Source organism: Spinacia oleracea, chromosome 4, assembly GCF_020520425.1.
Source record: "Spinacia oleracea cultivar Varoflay chromosome 4, BTI_SOV_V1, whole genome shotgun sequence".
NCBI classification, from domain to species: domain Eukaryota; kingdom Viridiplantae; phylum Streptophyta; class Magnoliopsida; order Caryophyllales; family Amaranthaceae; genus Spinacia; species Spinacia oleracea.
In genome coordinates, this window is record NC_079490.1 from 178,370,250 (window position 1) to 178,386,493 (window position 16,244).

The window sequence follows — 16,244 nt, forward strand, 5'->3', positions numbered from 1 at the left end:
TTATTATGTTATGAACAGTTTATAGTGACTTTTTGATAAATAATAGTTACTATACGATTACATTATGTACTATGTTATTTAGAGTATGTATTTGTCCGATTCTTAGATAGTTACTATATGATTATAATGGTTACTATATGTGTTCAATAGTTACTATATTTTAATAATAGTTACTATATGGTTTATATAGTTACTATATATTTGATATTTGTATAAGAAAAGAATACAAAGTATCAATCACATGTTATTCCAGGTCCTAAAGTTGCACTATCTAGTGACGAATCTCCAAAAATACTTTACAATATCATTTGTATAAGAAGAAATAATGCCTTAAATTTAGAAAAAAGAGACAAAGGCTGTGAACTTTAAGAATTGATGCAGCAAAGCACAAGAGGTAGAAATAGTGTTTGTTGTTTGGGTGAAATTAGGGTTAGTGTTTCATATAGTTAGTATATAAAATGATATAGTTACCCTTAATTTATGTTGCGAAATAATGTTTTTAATAGTCATTGGAATATTCGTTGTGTTTATGTTAGTAGTAGTTTTTAGAGTAACTATATTTTTTAAAAATTTACTATAACTTTAAAATAGTAACTATGTGTTTAAAATAGTTACTATATTTTTTAGAAAGTTATCATAAATTTAAAACAATAATTATGTGTTTAAGATAGTTACTATGTTAAGAACAGTTTATAGTGACTTTTTGATAAATAATAGTTACTATACGATTACATTATGTACTATGTTATTTCGAGTGTATTTTTGTCTGCTTCTTAGATAGTGACTATATGATTATAATGGTTACTATATTTGTACAATAGTTACTATATTATAATAATAGTCACTATATGTTAAGCTAGTTGTTGTGTGATTATAATGGTTACTATATGTGTACAATAGTTACTATATTAGTTATTATATGTTTGAAATAGGTACTATGTTTATTTTATCATGATTTGTTACCATATGTTTATTTTCTTCAATAGTTACTATATTATTTATATAGTTACTGTTGTTCCTAAGTTTTGGTTGATGACACACACATATTGCAAACTTCCTGATTATGGTTGCTAAATGACTTTGAACAGGCATATGCCCAAGTTTCTATTAGGATAGGAACTTGAATAAACTGGTGAAGTTCCTGAGGTACACTTGGAACAGTCAATGGAGTTTCAGAGCTGGAAGTTGTATCTGTTCCAGTTTGAAGTCACAAGAGGAGCAACACAGTTACATATCAAGAGTTCCGAATATCCACAAGAACTATTACAGACTCATAGCCAAGAGTTCCTGTGTTAGCTAGAGAGGAACTCATCAATGTTCCTTGACTGGAACGTCTGAAGCTTCTGAGTTGCAAGTTCCAGACAAAGGGAAGACATAAAGTCTAGGTAGTCCACTGTACTTAGAATTTTATGTAAATATTAATTATGCTAATGGTATATAGAGTACCCAAGGAACTTATGATTTAATTAGGTCATTTATTTTATTGGAAGCGATTTTTATGGAAAACATTTTCATAAATAAAAACAAGTTTTGCATATTTAATATAAAATAGATTTACGTTTTATTTTATTTAAACAAAACTTATTTTCCTAAAAATTCTCCTAAGTTTTTGTAGATAAATAAAATCTGTTTTAGAGAAATATTTTAGGGTTTGATTGAGTCAAATCACTAACTGCTTTATGGCTGAACGTGGGAAGTGGTCTTCCCCTTGTTCCTCAAGTCAAGGGACGTGGAGACCAAAGTGTTGGCAGTTAGCAGTTGAGGTTTTGAAGGGAACTAACCCTAAGGATAAACACTATAAAAGGGAAATCGTTTTTGGTTTAAAGTACACAAACATTCTGAGAGTTCTTGCTTTCCTAAAAACGTTTTGTCTAAGATTTTCTAAAACAGTTTGTGTCCTAGTTAATTCAAAGTTCCTAAGTTCCTTATATCCACACAAAAGCATTATTAATATCTAGAGTTATCCAAACACGAATTATATTTTGTATTAGTAAGGATAGAGTTATCCTGTTTAGACTTAGAGTTTAAGTCTGAGAGAGAGAAGTTAAGGAGTTGTAATCGAAGTAGATTACTGTGAGGAACACGAGTTTGAGAGGAACTTGTGTTGGAGAGATTATTGTAATCGAGGCATTACCATAATAAAAGAATTCTCTTCTTGATTAGTATCAAGAAGTTTTCACAATTGTTGTTATTGTCTTCTCTATTCTCAGTTTCTTGATTGTTTCTTAAGTTCCGCAAGAAACTTTATCAAAGTTCTAATTACAATTCACCCCCCCCTCTTGTGCGTGTTCCTACTGGAATAACAGTTGGTATCAGAGCCAGTACTCACTAAAACACAGGAAACCCTGTTTGAGTCAAGTTCCTGAAAGTATGAACTCACAAGAGAAACTGGAAGAAGGTTACTCGACACAAAGGCCACCTATGTTCAATGGCAAGTTCTACTCATACTGGAAGAATAGAATGGAGATATTCATCAAAGCTGAAAATTACCAAGTTTGGCGTGTAATTGAAGTTGGAGACTTCGAGGTAACAAAGACCAATGCTGAAAACGAGGTAGTTCCTAAACCAATGTCTGAATTTTCTAAAGAAGACTTTGATAAATATGAGATGAATGCCATGGCTGTCAAAATCTTGCATTGCGGGCTTGGACCTCATGAACACAACAGAGTCATGGGGTGCAAGAACGCAAAACAGATTTGGGAACTACTTCAAGTAACCCACGAAGGAACTAATGAAGTTAAGCGTTCCAAAATTGACCTTTTGATGTCTAAATATGAAAGATTTGAGATGCTTCCAAAAGAAACTATTCAAGAAATGTTCACTAGATTTACTAACATAACCAATGAATTAGTTTCTCTTGGTAGAATCATTCCCACAGATGAACAGGTAAGAAAAATACTAAGAAGCATGCCACAAGATGATCGCTGGAGAACAAAGGTCACTGCACTGTTTGAGACCAAGGACTTCACCAAGTTCAACATTGAACAACTTGCTGGTTCCTTGATGACACACGAACTGCATCTTGGAGCTGCTGTTCCCGAGAGCTCAAGAAGTCGAGGACTTGCTCTAAAGGCTGAGGAACTCGATGAATCTGAACCAGATGAAGAAGAGGCTGCCATGCTGGTCAGAAGAATGAGAAAGCTCTATAGGAACTTCAAACCAGGAAACCAGAAAGGAAGGAACTTTGCCAAGAAAATCACTAGTTCCAAAACTGAGCAAGGTTGCTTCAAATGTGGAGAAACTGATCATCAAATTCGTGAATGCCCTCTGTGGGAGAACGACAAGACTAGAGGAAAAGGGAAGGAACAGGTCAAAGATCGCTTTAACAAGTCTACCTTCAACAGACCAAACTTCAAGAAGGCCATGATAGCTGCATGGGGCGAAGCAACAGACTCAGAAGACGATGAGGAACAACCAAATGAAGAAACTGCAAATCTCTGCCTTATGGCTAGAACAGAAGGAACTGATCAAGTTCCATCAGAAGAAGTAAGTTCCTCCACTCTTCAGTGTCTCTCAAAGTCAAAACTAATTGAACTGTTGCTAGAAACTCTAGATGATTACAAAAAGCTAAGTATATTAAAAGCACAAAGTGATAGAGCCTTGGAACTCAGTAAAGACCACATAAATTATCTGAACAATATTAGATCTGATGTCCAAGGCAGGTTCTTTGAATTACTAGATAGAAATACCTCTATTAATGAGTCATTCGAAAAAATTAGAAATGAAAACATCCTTCTACAAGTTCAACTCAGTCAATATAAGATGTTTAATTTAAGTTTAGATCCTACAAAATCCTTGGAAATCAACATGGGAATTTTTAACATCGACTTAGAAAATTTAAACAAAGATCTGATCACCACAAAGGAACAAAAAGAGAAACTGGAAAGGGAACTATCCATGGCCAGGGCACAGAGACAACCACCTAAAGTTCCTCCCAAATGGATTGAGAATGCTCAATCTAAGAGAACAGAAGGATTGGGCTTTAACCATAAAAATAGTCATAAGAAGAAGTATGTGGATCTTCCTAGTGTAAAAGTCTGCTTCTCATGTGGAAGTGGAAGTCACATAAGTACTGAGTGTTCCAAGATGAAGGAACAGGATCAAAGAAACATAAATTATGTAAAACAAAAATGGGTTAAGAAGTCTGAAGTTATAGTTGAAAAGGAACTCGAGGAAACCCGAGTTCCTGTAACTAACCTTTGATCTCTTTACAGATTCTAGTGAAGGGGAACAGCTCGTGGTATCTCGACAGCGGGTGTTCCAAACACATGACAGGAGACAAATCTAAATTCCTCTCACTAGAAGCCTACAATGGAGGAACTGTGACCTTTGGAGACAACATGAAAGGAGAAATTATTGGAATTGGAAAAGTTGGAAGGTCAAGTTCCTACGCCATTGAAAATGTATTTTTAGTCGAGGGTTTGATGCACAGTCTACTAAGCATCTCTCAATTCTGTGACAAAGGAAACTCTGTAAGTTTTACTTCTGAAAACTGTCAAATCATAAACAATAACACTGGGAAGGTTATTTTGGAAGGAACTCGTAAAGGGAACACATATTCTTTGGATCTCAATACAGTTCCCAGGAACAATCTAACCTGCCTCAGTGCCCTTGAAGAAAATTCCCTACTATGGCACAGGAGGTTTGGACATGCTAGTTTCTCGCTGCTTGACAAACTAAGATCAAAGGAACTGGTTCGAGGACTCCCCTCAATCAAGTTCCTAACTGATAAAGTGTGTGATGCATGTGCAAAAGGCAAGCATGTCCGAAGTTCCTTTAAATCTAAGAAATTGGTAAGCACCACAAAACCATTGGAACTCATCCATATGGACTTATGTGGACCAATGAGAATTCAAAGCAGAAGTGGGAAAAAATATGTATTAGTTATTGTTGATGATTACTCTCGCTTTACTTGGGTCATATTTCTAACAAGCAAGGATGAAACGTTTGATGAGTTTGTTACATTTTCAAAGAAAATCCAGAAAACCACAGGTCACCAACTGATCCATATAAGATCAGATCATGGAACAGAATTTGAAAACTACAAATTCGATGAATACTGCAAGGAACAAGGTATGGACCACAATTTCTCAGCTCCCAGAACTCCACAACAAAATGGAGTTGTTGAGAGGAAAAATAGAACCCTAGAGGACATGGCAAGAACCATGCTAATAGCCAGTTCCTTGCCTAGGAACTTCTGGGCTGAAGCAGTCAATACTGCTTGTTACATTATAAATAGAGTTATGATTCGAGCAATCCTAAACAAAACCGATTGGCGGTCGGAACTACGGTTGGTAAAATTAATTTTACCTTAATTCATAATAGGATTTGCGGTCCGAACTACGGTTGGTAAAATTAATTTTACCTTAATTCCAATTCATGTTTGCAATTTGCATTCTACATATTAGGATTGGCTTTATCTAACTCAATCAAAAAAGCTTACACGTAGCTCGATTTTACCTTAATTCCAATTCATGTTTGCAATTTGCATTCTACGTACATTAATTTATCTAATACTCCGTAGGAGTACCTCAATTTGCATTCTACATTAATTTATCTAATAGGAGTAGTTTTCACGTAGTTTTCAATTATTTGATAAAATTCATTATATCATGTGCATGTATCAATGATAAACTTTAGGTTAGATCTAAGTTTTTTTTTGTTTGCATTTAAATATATCCACATGTCATCTAATTATTTAATTATCTATGTGTCATCTAATTATCTAATTATCAACGTGTCATCTAATTAAATATATCCACGTGTCATTTAATTATCTACGTGGCACTTGAATATTTTTAATTCAAAAATAAATTAGAATTCTTATTTTTCATTGGCCAAAAGCATTATTAATCCTACGTGGCGCTCTAATATTTCAGCAAATATGCCTCCTTTATATATGTATATTAGATTACTAATTTCTTAAATTAAATTATATTATTAGATAATAAATTGTGTATTTTTTTAATTACGCAAAATATATAATAAGATTATAATTTTGTGTTTTAATTTAAATTTACAAAAAAAATTGGAAATATATATTTACTATACATATATTAAATATTTATTTCCTTCTTTGTATCGACTACCTTAATTACATATTTTCATAGTAAAAATTTAGCATTGATAGTAAAAATATTTTGCTGACTCATGACCTATGTGGCTCCCATGTGGCACCACTAACAATACGACACGTAGGATTGCGACAATTAAAACTTGTCGCAAGTTACGACCTTTATCATCACCCATCTTTAAATTTGAAAACAAAAGAAGAAAAAGTATGCAATTGTCTTACATTTTACAGAGTACACAATTTTATAAGTTTTAGCACAATACGAAATCGACACTTATCAAATACGAACAAGACACAACACATTTTCCAGCTCTCCATTAGTTTACCTATTTTTACCAATTATACCTGCATTGTAGGGCGAGGTATGTTATACGGAGTATGTGCCCATGTGGACAGTGGGAACGAGAAAACCGTTTGTTTAAACTACACATTGTGTGTATGCACGAACTTTTTGAGAGGAGAGTGAGACGTGGTAATGGTGTTGGTTACCTATATTTATTTTAAGAAAAATTAACATTAATAATTCTAACTATTGAGAGTATTCTAATTTAAATCCTAACAACGAATTAATCTAAAATAATCTTAGCTTTGTGAGTATTCTTTTAACACTAGTAGAAAAAACCCTTATTATAGGGGGCTTTTAGACCCTTGTTACAGCGTACATCGTATGCTGCAAATGGGGGTTGTAACAAGTCTGCACTTGTTACAGCGTATAATGTTCGCTGCAAAAAGTGCTTTGCTACAGGGAACATATACATTTACGTTGTAACAAGTATGTGAAAATAGGCTAAAATGAAAACTTGTTACAGGGGACATATTGTTGTTTGCTGCAACATGGTAGGTTTGTTGCAGCGAACAACAATTTGTACGCTGGAAGAGACCTACCCTGTTGTAGCGTACAACAATATGTCCCATGCAACAAGTCTTCATTTTTGCCTATTTTCCCATACTTGTTGCAGCAAACAAATATATGTCCCCTGCACAGAGCCGTCCTTTTGTGGGAAAATTTTAGTTTTATTTATCTATACTTAGAGTCAGTGGCGGTGCCAGAAAATTCGTATTATGGGTTCGAAATTCAAACTCAAGCCATCTTTTTATATAAAATATTGAACAATATTTTTGATACCGTACATAAAATACATTTAAATTTTAACAACACAATTTATAGTCTAAAATACAATTAGAACGCAAAAAAATGGGAAGAAAAGATGCTATAGTTGCATTTAGCAAATTTTCTTATTTTAAAAGCAACTTTATAAAAAATATATACTGTTTTAGAAAACCAAATAAAAAAGAGAGGAGGGAAAGCCGAAAAAAAGAGGAAAGGGATTCGATCCCCTGACCTTTGGTTTGGTTAGTAAAATTAAAAACCACTACAACACCTCTTTTGTTTATGTCATTAACTGCGTTTACTATTACTTGGTCTTTTTTTTTGTAAAATCTGCCAGATTTTTTGTTTAGCTAGTAAGGGTTCAGTTGAACCCACTGAACCCTTACTAGCACCGCCCCTGCTTAGAGTGTCTTGCACCAAATATAGGAACCTGTCAACAACAATAATAGAATATTGCAACCTGTAGAATAAATATAAAAACAATAACTAGTATATATATATATATATATATATATATATATGTATATATATATATATATATATATATATAATCGGGATTCGGTGAGAACCACCCCTTAAGATGAGAATTTCCTGAGAGTTTCTCTCTCCTCCCGCGTTTCTCTTTCTGGACTTTCTCTCTCCTCTTTTCTCATCTCTTGCGCTTTCCTTCCTGGAGTTCATCTGCTCTTGCTCGTTGATATTCGGTTCTCGTTCTCGCAAATTTGGTTCGTGTAAGTGAATTTGATTCTACGTTTTTGTTCATTTGCTTTAATTAGTTTTTAAATTGAACTTTTTTCCATTTGAATTTTCGTTCTGATTTTACTAGAATTAGGGATTTGCTTTTGATTTCCTTGATTTGCAATTTTGGAGATTCAATCTTCGTGGTTCTCGTAATTGTGTTCTCGTAGGTGATTAGATTCTGATTCTAATTGTTGATTTACTTTAATTGGGTTTTATGTGCGTTTTACTTGGATTTCATTCTTATTTTCTTGAATGAGGGTTCTGCATTAGATTTTCTCGAATTGGACAAATTTACTCGAGCTGAGTTGATTTCATTGAATTTTTGTTTTTTTTCTTTTTCTTTCATGAATCGGTATACAGGTGCTGAGTTTGGTTACATTGGTGACTCTTGCTAGTTGCTATTTCTAGATTTAAATTCTCAAAATAATATAAACTCAAGTAGTTTTGCTCCTGGTTCTTTATTTTCCTGGTTTGATTCTATGCAGTTTGTATTTTGAGTACTAACAATGTCTGTTTGAAATTTGGGATAAGGCTTGACTGTTTTAGTACTAACAAAATATCATTTTTAGAGGAAAGGAGATTGTGAATGGAGATGATTTTCTCTTTATCTTCCAGCCTCATTTAAAACTCAATAGTGTTGATACATCACTTAATTGTTGATCCAACGGATTGTGTTATCCTGTGGGGTTGTTTATTGTTTTAAGTTCCTCTACTTGTGTTATTGGTTAGTGCAAAATGATTTCTTCTGAAAAAATGTCTTGCAGGCTTTGGCACATGGAAATAGTTTTACATTAAACCCAGGTTGTAAGATGTGAGTTTTACTATCATTATAGTGAATAGTAATGCTGAAGTCTAGCTTATCTAGGCTTTGTTCTCTTTATGTTGCAGAATGGTTGAAAATGTTTGAACATAAGCTTTTTAATCCAAGAGCAGTGATGGGATTCGGCATTCTGAAAGGAATTCAATTGGACTTTTGAATCTTAGCTTGTGATTCAATTATGTGGTCTCGAATACGTAAGTGGCAGTAGAGTTGGATTTTGTGAAGGTCCGGTTACTTGGGTAAGTGCTACAAGTGCTGAATTCGCCTTGTACTAATTTGAGGCAACTTCTTGTTGCTCGCGAATCGCCACTATGGCTCTATGCTTCTCTCCGTATCAAAAAATCGAAGCCTTTACTTTTGACTTATTTTAATTTACTTTATTTGGTTTTTACTTTACTTTTATTTAACGGATTTTTCATGAAATACCCCTCAATTTTCACGAAATTCACCAAATGCCCCTCAACTTTCAGAAATTCACCAAATGCCCCTCACCTTTACTATAATACTCAAACTACCCTTACTAATGACGCGCTGTTAGTTTGCCGTTAGCCTTACTTTCTAATTCACCAAATACCCCTATAATGTAACTTATTTCACCAAATACTCCTATATTAAAATATAATTCACCAAATGCCCCAATGTAAAAATTACCTTCTTAAAGCCCAACGGCTGGATTTTGGGATCGACCTGGTACGGTGTATGTGCTTATTACAACTACAACACAAGGACTCAACAAGAAGCAGAAACTACAATTAACATCCTGCAAATCTGCAACCATCACTACAACAGCAAGCATGAAAGAAGCAAACTTAACCAGCAAGCTTGCATCCTACAAGAGCATCACATAAGTAGAAAAACACAACAAATGAGCAAGCTTGCATCCTGCAAGAGCACCACAGAAGCAGAAAAACACAAAAATTGCACAAAGCAACCAGACTACACACAACAGAAGTCTGCAAATCAGACTGCAACAACAGAACCTGCAGCCATCATACACCACAACAGAAGCCAGAGAACTATAGGAGCAAGCAGAAGCAGCACCAACAAATAAATCACCAACAAATATTATGATTATAAAACAAAGTAACCGGGCTTACTCTCAACAAATAATTACGAAAATAATGAACAAAACCAAGTATGCACAGCAACAAAGGTCTTCATTAATTTAGTTCGAAGTCTTCCAAATAAAGCCATGCTCAAATTAAAAATACAAACTATCATTTAGCACAATAATTCTGTCATTTTGTTAACACTGTCACACTATAGGAGCTTCCAATAACGGAACATTTAAGTCAGACTTTCCATTGACACGTACTGAACCTAAATTTTCGATCTCCAACCCTGGTAAGAATCAAGAACAAGTTGATAAGCTTTCCTCCTGAACTTGAGTAATGGATGTCATAACAATCAATAAAGTCAACATTTTAAAATATTATTATTAAGGTTTTGATCCAGTTTCAAACCCAAAATTTGTTAACCAAGTCAACTTGCTATCCACATCACAAGAAGGAATATTGAACTAAAAAGCAATGCTCTTCTTGATAGATCAAATTTAGCTCAAAAAAATTAATCAGCTCATACATTAAGTGAATCGAGTTATCGTTTTAATTGATCATAAATGAATCAAATTCATGCACCAATTTGATTTCTAAAAGCCTTAATTACTCCTGAAATTGCAAAATTAGAGCTTCGGAACCAAAATTTACCCCTCAAATTGCATAAACCAATTCAATTCAACAACACCTAAAATTCAACGCGCAAAACATAAAAAGTGCCTAAAAATCAAGTCAAATTAGCGGACTAACTAGATACCACACCATCAAACTCCATGAACTTAGATAATTATTTAAATTCCAGAAAATTTACAACAAAAGTGAAATAACTATGATGCAAAAACTGAACGAAAATGATTGAGCATTTATAAATGAAATTTACCTCAATTTTCCCGAATAAATTGAACACTGAAATGTTTCGAGTTCTAGAAGAACAATTACAGAAGTGAACAAATAAAATTAGGGTTCCGAGATTCGAAGGTTGGCGGTGAATTTGGGGATGAGAATGAGAAATTTGGCAAAGTTTCGTAGCCACGTCGCTTTTGCACTCAGAGAATCAGGGTGCACCAAAATTTTGAAGGTTTTTGAGTGATTGATGAAGCAGTAATTGCGGTTGAATGTTGAAGAACAGGGGAGAGAGAGAGAAGAATTTTGATAGTCGCGTTTTTTTTTAACCGTAAAGAAGGAAGTGGTTGGGTGAGGCGCAAAAGAAAAATAAGGGCAAAAGAGTAAAAAGCAGCTAACGGCGACTTAACGTCCGTTAAGTGTAAGGGTAGTTTGGGTATTATAGTAAAGGTGAGGGGCATTTGGTGAATTTCTGAAAGTTGAGGGGCATTTGGTGAATTTCGTGAAAATTGAGGGGTATTTCATGAAAAATCCGTTTATTTAACTAGCCTACTAGCTCAATTGGTAGAGCATTGTGCAAATGCACAAAATATGTGGGTTCGAATCCCACGTAGGTTCGTCTTTACTTTTTGTATTATTTTATTTACTTTTAATCGAAAAATCTTTACTTTGACCTTATATACTATCCTTGAAACCAAACTTCAAACTAAGCGGTCATGTCATGTCCCCAATGATGTTATTTTATGATAATATAGATAAGATATCATGTTTATAGAGTTGGTAATATTTTACTTTTGAGTTTTTTCAAATTTACTTTTAAGTTTAGTTTATTTACTTTTGTATTATTATGATTTACTTTTGAGTTTACACTATTTACTTCTTTGCATGTACTTTAGAAATATTTTGAATTATTATTAGCCTCATGAAGACAATAGGAGAGTAACTAGCAGTAAGAAAACTGAGTAAGCTCTAGAGTCTGTGCAAAGTCTATGGTTTGATTTACTTTTCTTGGTTACACTATGTTGTTGCAAGGCATTTTTGTACTTGAAGATTAAATTGAAGGATTAAATACAAATAGGGTGAAGAAAATCTTCTTTCATTTCGCCTTTTAGAGACAACCTATGTAGGAATCGAACCTACATCCTCTATGCATATGCATAGTGCTCTACCATTTGAGCTAATAGGTTTAAGGAGAATATAATTGAGATAAATGATAGGTCTTCCTTGCATTTGCATTCGTTAGCACCTTCTGCTACTCCATATTTCCATGAATAAACCAACACGATAAGCATAGTGTGAAGAAACTTTTAGCTAAAACATCAAAGTCACTTTATTTCCCTTACATCTCATGATCATTTCTAAGCAGCACCAACTCCCAAGGAGAGTAAGATCCTACTCAGAATCTGTCATTTTTCTCATTTACTTTTTAATCAATTCTATTTACTTTTATGAATTCGTTATCTACTTTTAACACCTGAACCCTGCAGTCAGGCCTAACAATACAACAACTGAAATGCAGCAACAATGCATACAATAACATCATTTGAGCCTGCATCACTCTCAACTAACTGCGAAGCAGGATCTCGAGCAAGCCTCTATAAAGTTACAATCTACAGAAGCAGCAACAAAACCGCAAAGACATGATTGACTAGCAGCAAGTATCAAAGCAGGCACCTAAACTACATTCAGATATCAAACACGCATCCACACTTCATAAAACCAGTTGTACTTATCATCCTTCTACTTGTCATTAATTTGTTTCTCAATTATTTAGTCTACTTTTAGAGAGATTTCGTTTACTTTAAGTGAGATTTAGTTTACTTTCAGAATTATTTTTCCAACTCAAAGTATAATGGCCTAGCCTTAATAGAAAATTAGGAAAAACTAAAATTTCTAATTCCTCCAATATTTTAAACAGAAGAACTGCAAAAGCAGATTAAGGCCAACAACTGGTTTGCAAGAGGCCATAACAAAATTATCTCAGGCTCTAGGCAAGGCAGTTTTCCCACCCACCCCACCCTATCACAGTATGACCAATCGGACCTAAGTAATTGTAGAACACGCCCTGCCAATAAATATATTCCCTGCAACAACAAATTTTGGAGCAACCATTCCTAGTGCATGTGTCGAAGGCAACAGTAATAACCAGGAAGACAACTATCCACTTGATCGAATAGTAAATTCCATGTAAAACACAAGAGAAATGTGAGGATTAGGTGTTTACAACCACTGCCAGACTCAAACCCGCAGACAAGATTCCCCAAACTTTAGTAGAAAAACACTGCAAAGAACTTAACAATTCCCGCAGAACCTTATCATTTGTAATTTACTTCTACGTCTAACTTATTTACTTTTACCAAATATTTATCTACTTTTTAAAATTGGAGAGAAAAAAACTGTACGAACACCAAATCAACACCAAATTTATGGCCCTGTACAGCCTCGATCTTACATCATGAGAGGAAATAAGTATGAGTTATGATCGACTCTTAATTAAAGGGCACCAACAGGTTACATTAGTCTCATATAGTTGTTACATATCTAAGTCATTGGTTTTTTACACACTATCCTTGAACTAGATCAATTTTTTCCCCTAAAAGACGATTGGAAAAGATTTATGACAGTAACATGGATGACACATACCATCACTTAGCTGAGCCTGCCAACAACTCTGAACCCAATTCTAATGTTTTTGTTCTAAGCCACTGACACTTATAAAACTACAGTCATAACTGTTGTTGGCCAGCTTCTAAGCACCTACACACCAAGCTGACAAAATCTGTACTCCAAACTCAAACCAGAAAAGAAAAAAAAAACACAACTCCCAGCCTACAAACACTACACATTGATTTTCAGACCCGAAAACCAGATTACATCCACCTTCTTCCATTTATCAACTTTTAGAGAGGTTTAATTTACATTTATAGAGATCTAGTTTACTTTTGGACAGTTTAAGCAACATTTATCTCATCTAATTAAGCTCAAATAAAATTAACAATGAGAATTGAACTAAATTAGCAACACTTTCTGATGTTGGTCCCAAAATCACAGCAGACAGGTGAAACAAGAACATTATTCATGAATGAATTGCTAGTATAATTTTTAACCTAAAACGCCTAGAACATAAATCACAACTAATTTGGGGGGAATTCTCCAGAAATTTGAAGAGCGACGTTGTGCTAAGAATTTGAACAAAAAATCACAATGAAATAAATAAATAAACACAGAATAATACTCTAATTGAAACCGCAATGAATTTGTAACTAAATCGCAATAAAAACAAAGTCAATTTCGAAAAAATTACCTTAATATGCAGATTTTACTTCGATTTCATCATAAGTTACAATTGCAGTTGAATTCGTACCAAAACCTTGAAGAATTCCCAAATCCAGCCTGAAATTAATACAATTATATACACTAGAGTTGTGGAAATTGATAAATCTAAACCAATAATCTCCCATTTATGCTAAAATTGGGTAGAAAGTTGGGAAGACGGAGATTGCATTTCGCAGAGAGAGAGTGTGAGATGAATTTCGGAAAGAGGAGAGAGAAACACACGTGTTTTGTTTCACAGGGATTAGGATTATTTTGAGATTTGATCTCAATCGTCCGTTTTGTTTTAATCCAACGACTATTAAAGGTTCTCATTATAAGGAGGTTCTCATTTTAAGAGAGGTTCTCACCAGAACCTGGTCCTATATATATATATATATATATATATATATATATATATATATATATATCCCAAAACCAAAGTGCATGTACTACATTTAAATATATGTTCCAATTTCAATGTACGCATACATTTTAATACGGAGTATAAATTAGGAAAATTTGGTAATATTAATCCAACCTTTGGCCGATTTTCTTTTATTAATCCCACCTACGACATATTTTATAATAATCCCACCTTTACTACCCAACAACTTTTATTGGGCTTAAGTGATCGAAAATCGGTGAAAAAGTCAACGAGATGGTGATGAATTGATGATAGTGACTGAATATATCGAGAGAGGGTACTTCCACGTAGAGACATATTACCGTCTACAACAAGTTTATTACATGTTAGGCCCAATAAAAGTCGTTGGGTAGTAAAGGTGGGATTATTAAAAAATATGTCGTAGGTGAACTTAATAAAAGAAAATCGGCCAAAGGTTGGATTAATATTACCAAATTTTCCTATAAATTATTGTTCTATACTCCCTCCGTATTTATTTAAGGGATACACTTGCCTTTTCTGGCTGTATTTATTTAAGAGATACACTTGCCATTTTTAGTAACTTATCAACCCCACCATCTAATTAAATAATCTACCTAATATATCCTATGTCCCACCACCCTATTAAACAAATAATTTTATAACTACACTCCACCCCCTACCTCCTAAAATGACATGGTCCCCACTTATTTTACTTATTAAAATATCTACCCAGCCCCACTTGTTTTATTACTTTAGTTCAATCAATTCTTTTTCTTGATACCCGTGCCCGACCAAGTGTATCTCTTAAATAAATACGAAGGGAGTAACATCTAAACCAACTCGATTAAGCGCTCAGGCCATTAATAATAAATACTCGCTTGTAAAAAACTTAACCCATTGCTCACGAACCACATCAATTTCCTCACTAGCATAAGGCACATTCCTCGGAGTATAGACCTTCACAAAAACAAAAATTTCAATTAAGCATTAGATTTAATGCAAATTAAATATCACATTCTAACATTCAAGGAACTAATGACAATGTCTTAGAAAGTCAAAACTAAACATATTAAAAAACAAGAAACAATCTATTTTAAGTTTGAAATGAGTCTTAGAAAGTTAAAACTATGCATATTAAATGTGTAATAAGTATAAAATGAGTTCTTAGGTTCTTTAGTTCAAATTTGGGAGCGAAAAAGTCTCATTTTATCCTGAATATGACCTACTCCGTATAACGACCAAACAAGCCTTAAATGTGCATAAGTAGATTGGAATAAGTATTGGAAACTTAAAACTAAGCACACTAATCATGTAATAAGTTTAAAATGAGTCTTAGGTTCTTTAGTTCAAAGTTGAGAGCGAAAAGTCATTTTAGCCTAAATATGACCTATAACGACCCAATGAGCCTTAAATGTGCATAAATAGATTGGAATGAGTCTACACCATGTTGTGAGCTAATATGCATAAGTCTATGTTATTTAAGGGTTTAATTTGTTTTTGAATTTGAATTAATTTACTCGGGAAAAAAAATTAGAGGACTTATGAATTTTGAGCATCGACCATGGTATAAACTTATGAATTTTAAGCTCGTACCATGACATGAACTTAAAATGCATAAGTGTACCCCATGATGTGAGCTTAATATGCATAAGTCTGTGAATTTACAAGAGGTTTTTAGCTTGTACCATGGTACACACTTGTGAATTTTAAGCTTGTACCATGGTACAGACTTATGAGTTAGCTTCGACCATGGTATAGACTTATGCAGTTTAAGCTCGTACCATGGAAGGAGCTTAAAATTCATAAAGTTTACGCCATGGTGTGAGCTTAATATGCATAAGTCTATGTTATTTAAGGGTTTGATTTGTTGTTAAATTTGAATTAATTTACCAGGAAAAAAA

The 16,244-nt window shown here is 33.8% G+C and overlaps 1 long non-coding RNA gene across 1 annotated transcript; it reads left to right on the plus strand.

The window, feature by feature from the left end:
- The first annotated feature begins 7,761 nt into the window (after positions 1–7,761).
- Positions 7,762–9,136, plus strand: LOC130459635 (uncharacterized). The gene is made up of 2 exons (XR_008919164.1): positions 7,762–7,915; positions 8,814–9,136. It is a non-coding gene; the product is annotated as an uncharacterized lncRNA (long non-coding RNA).
- The last annotated feature ends 7,108 nt before the right edge of the window (positions 9,137–16,244 follow it).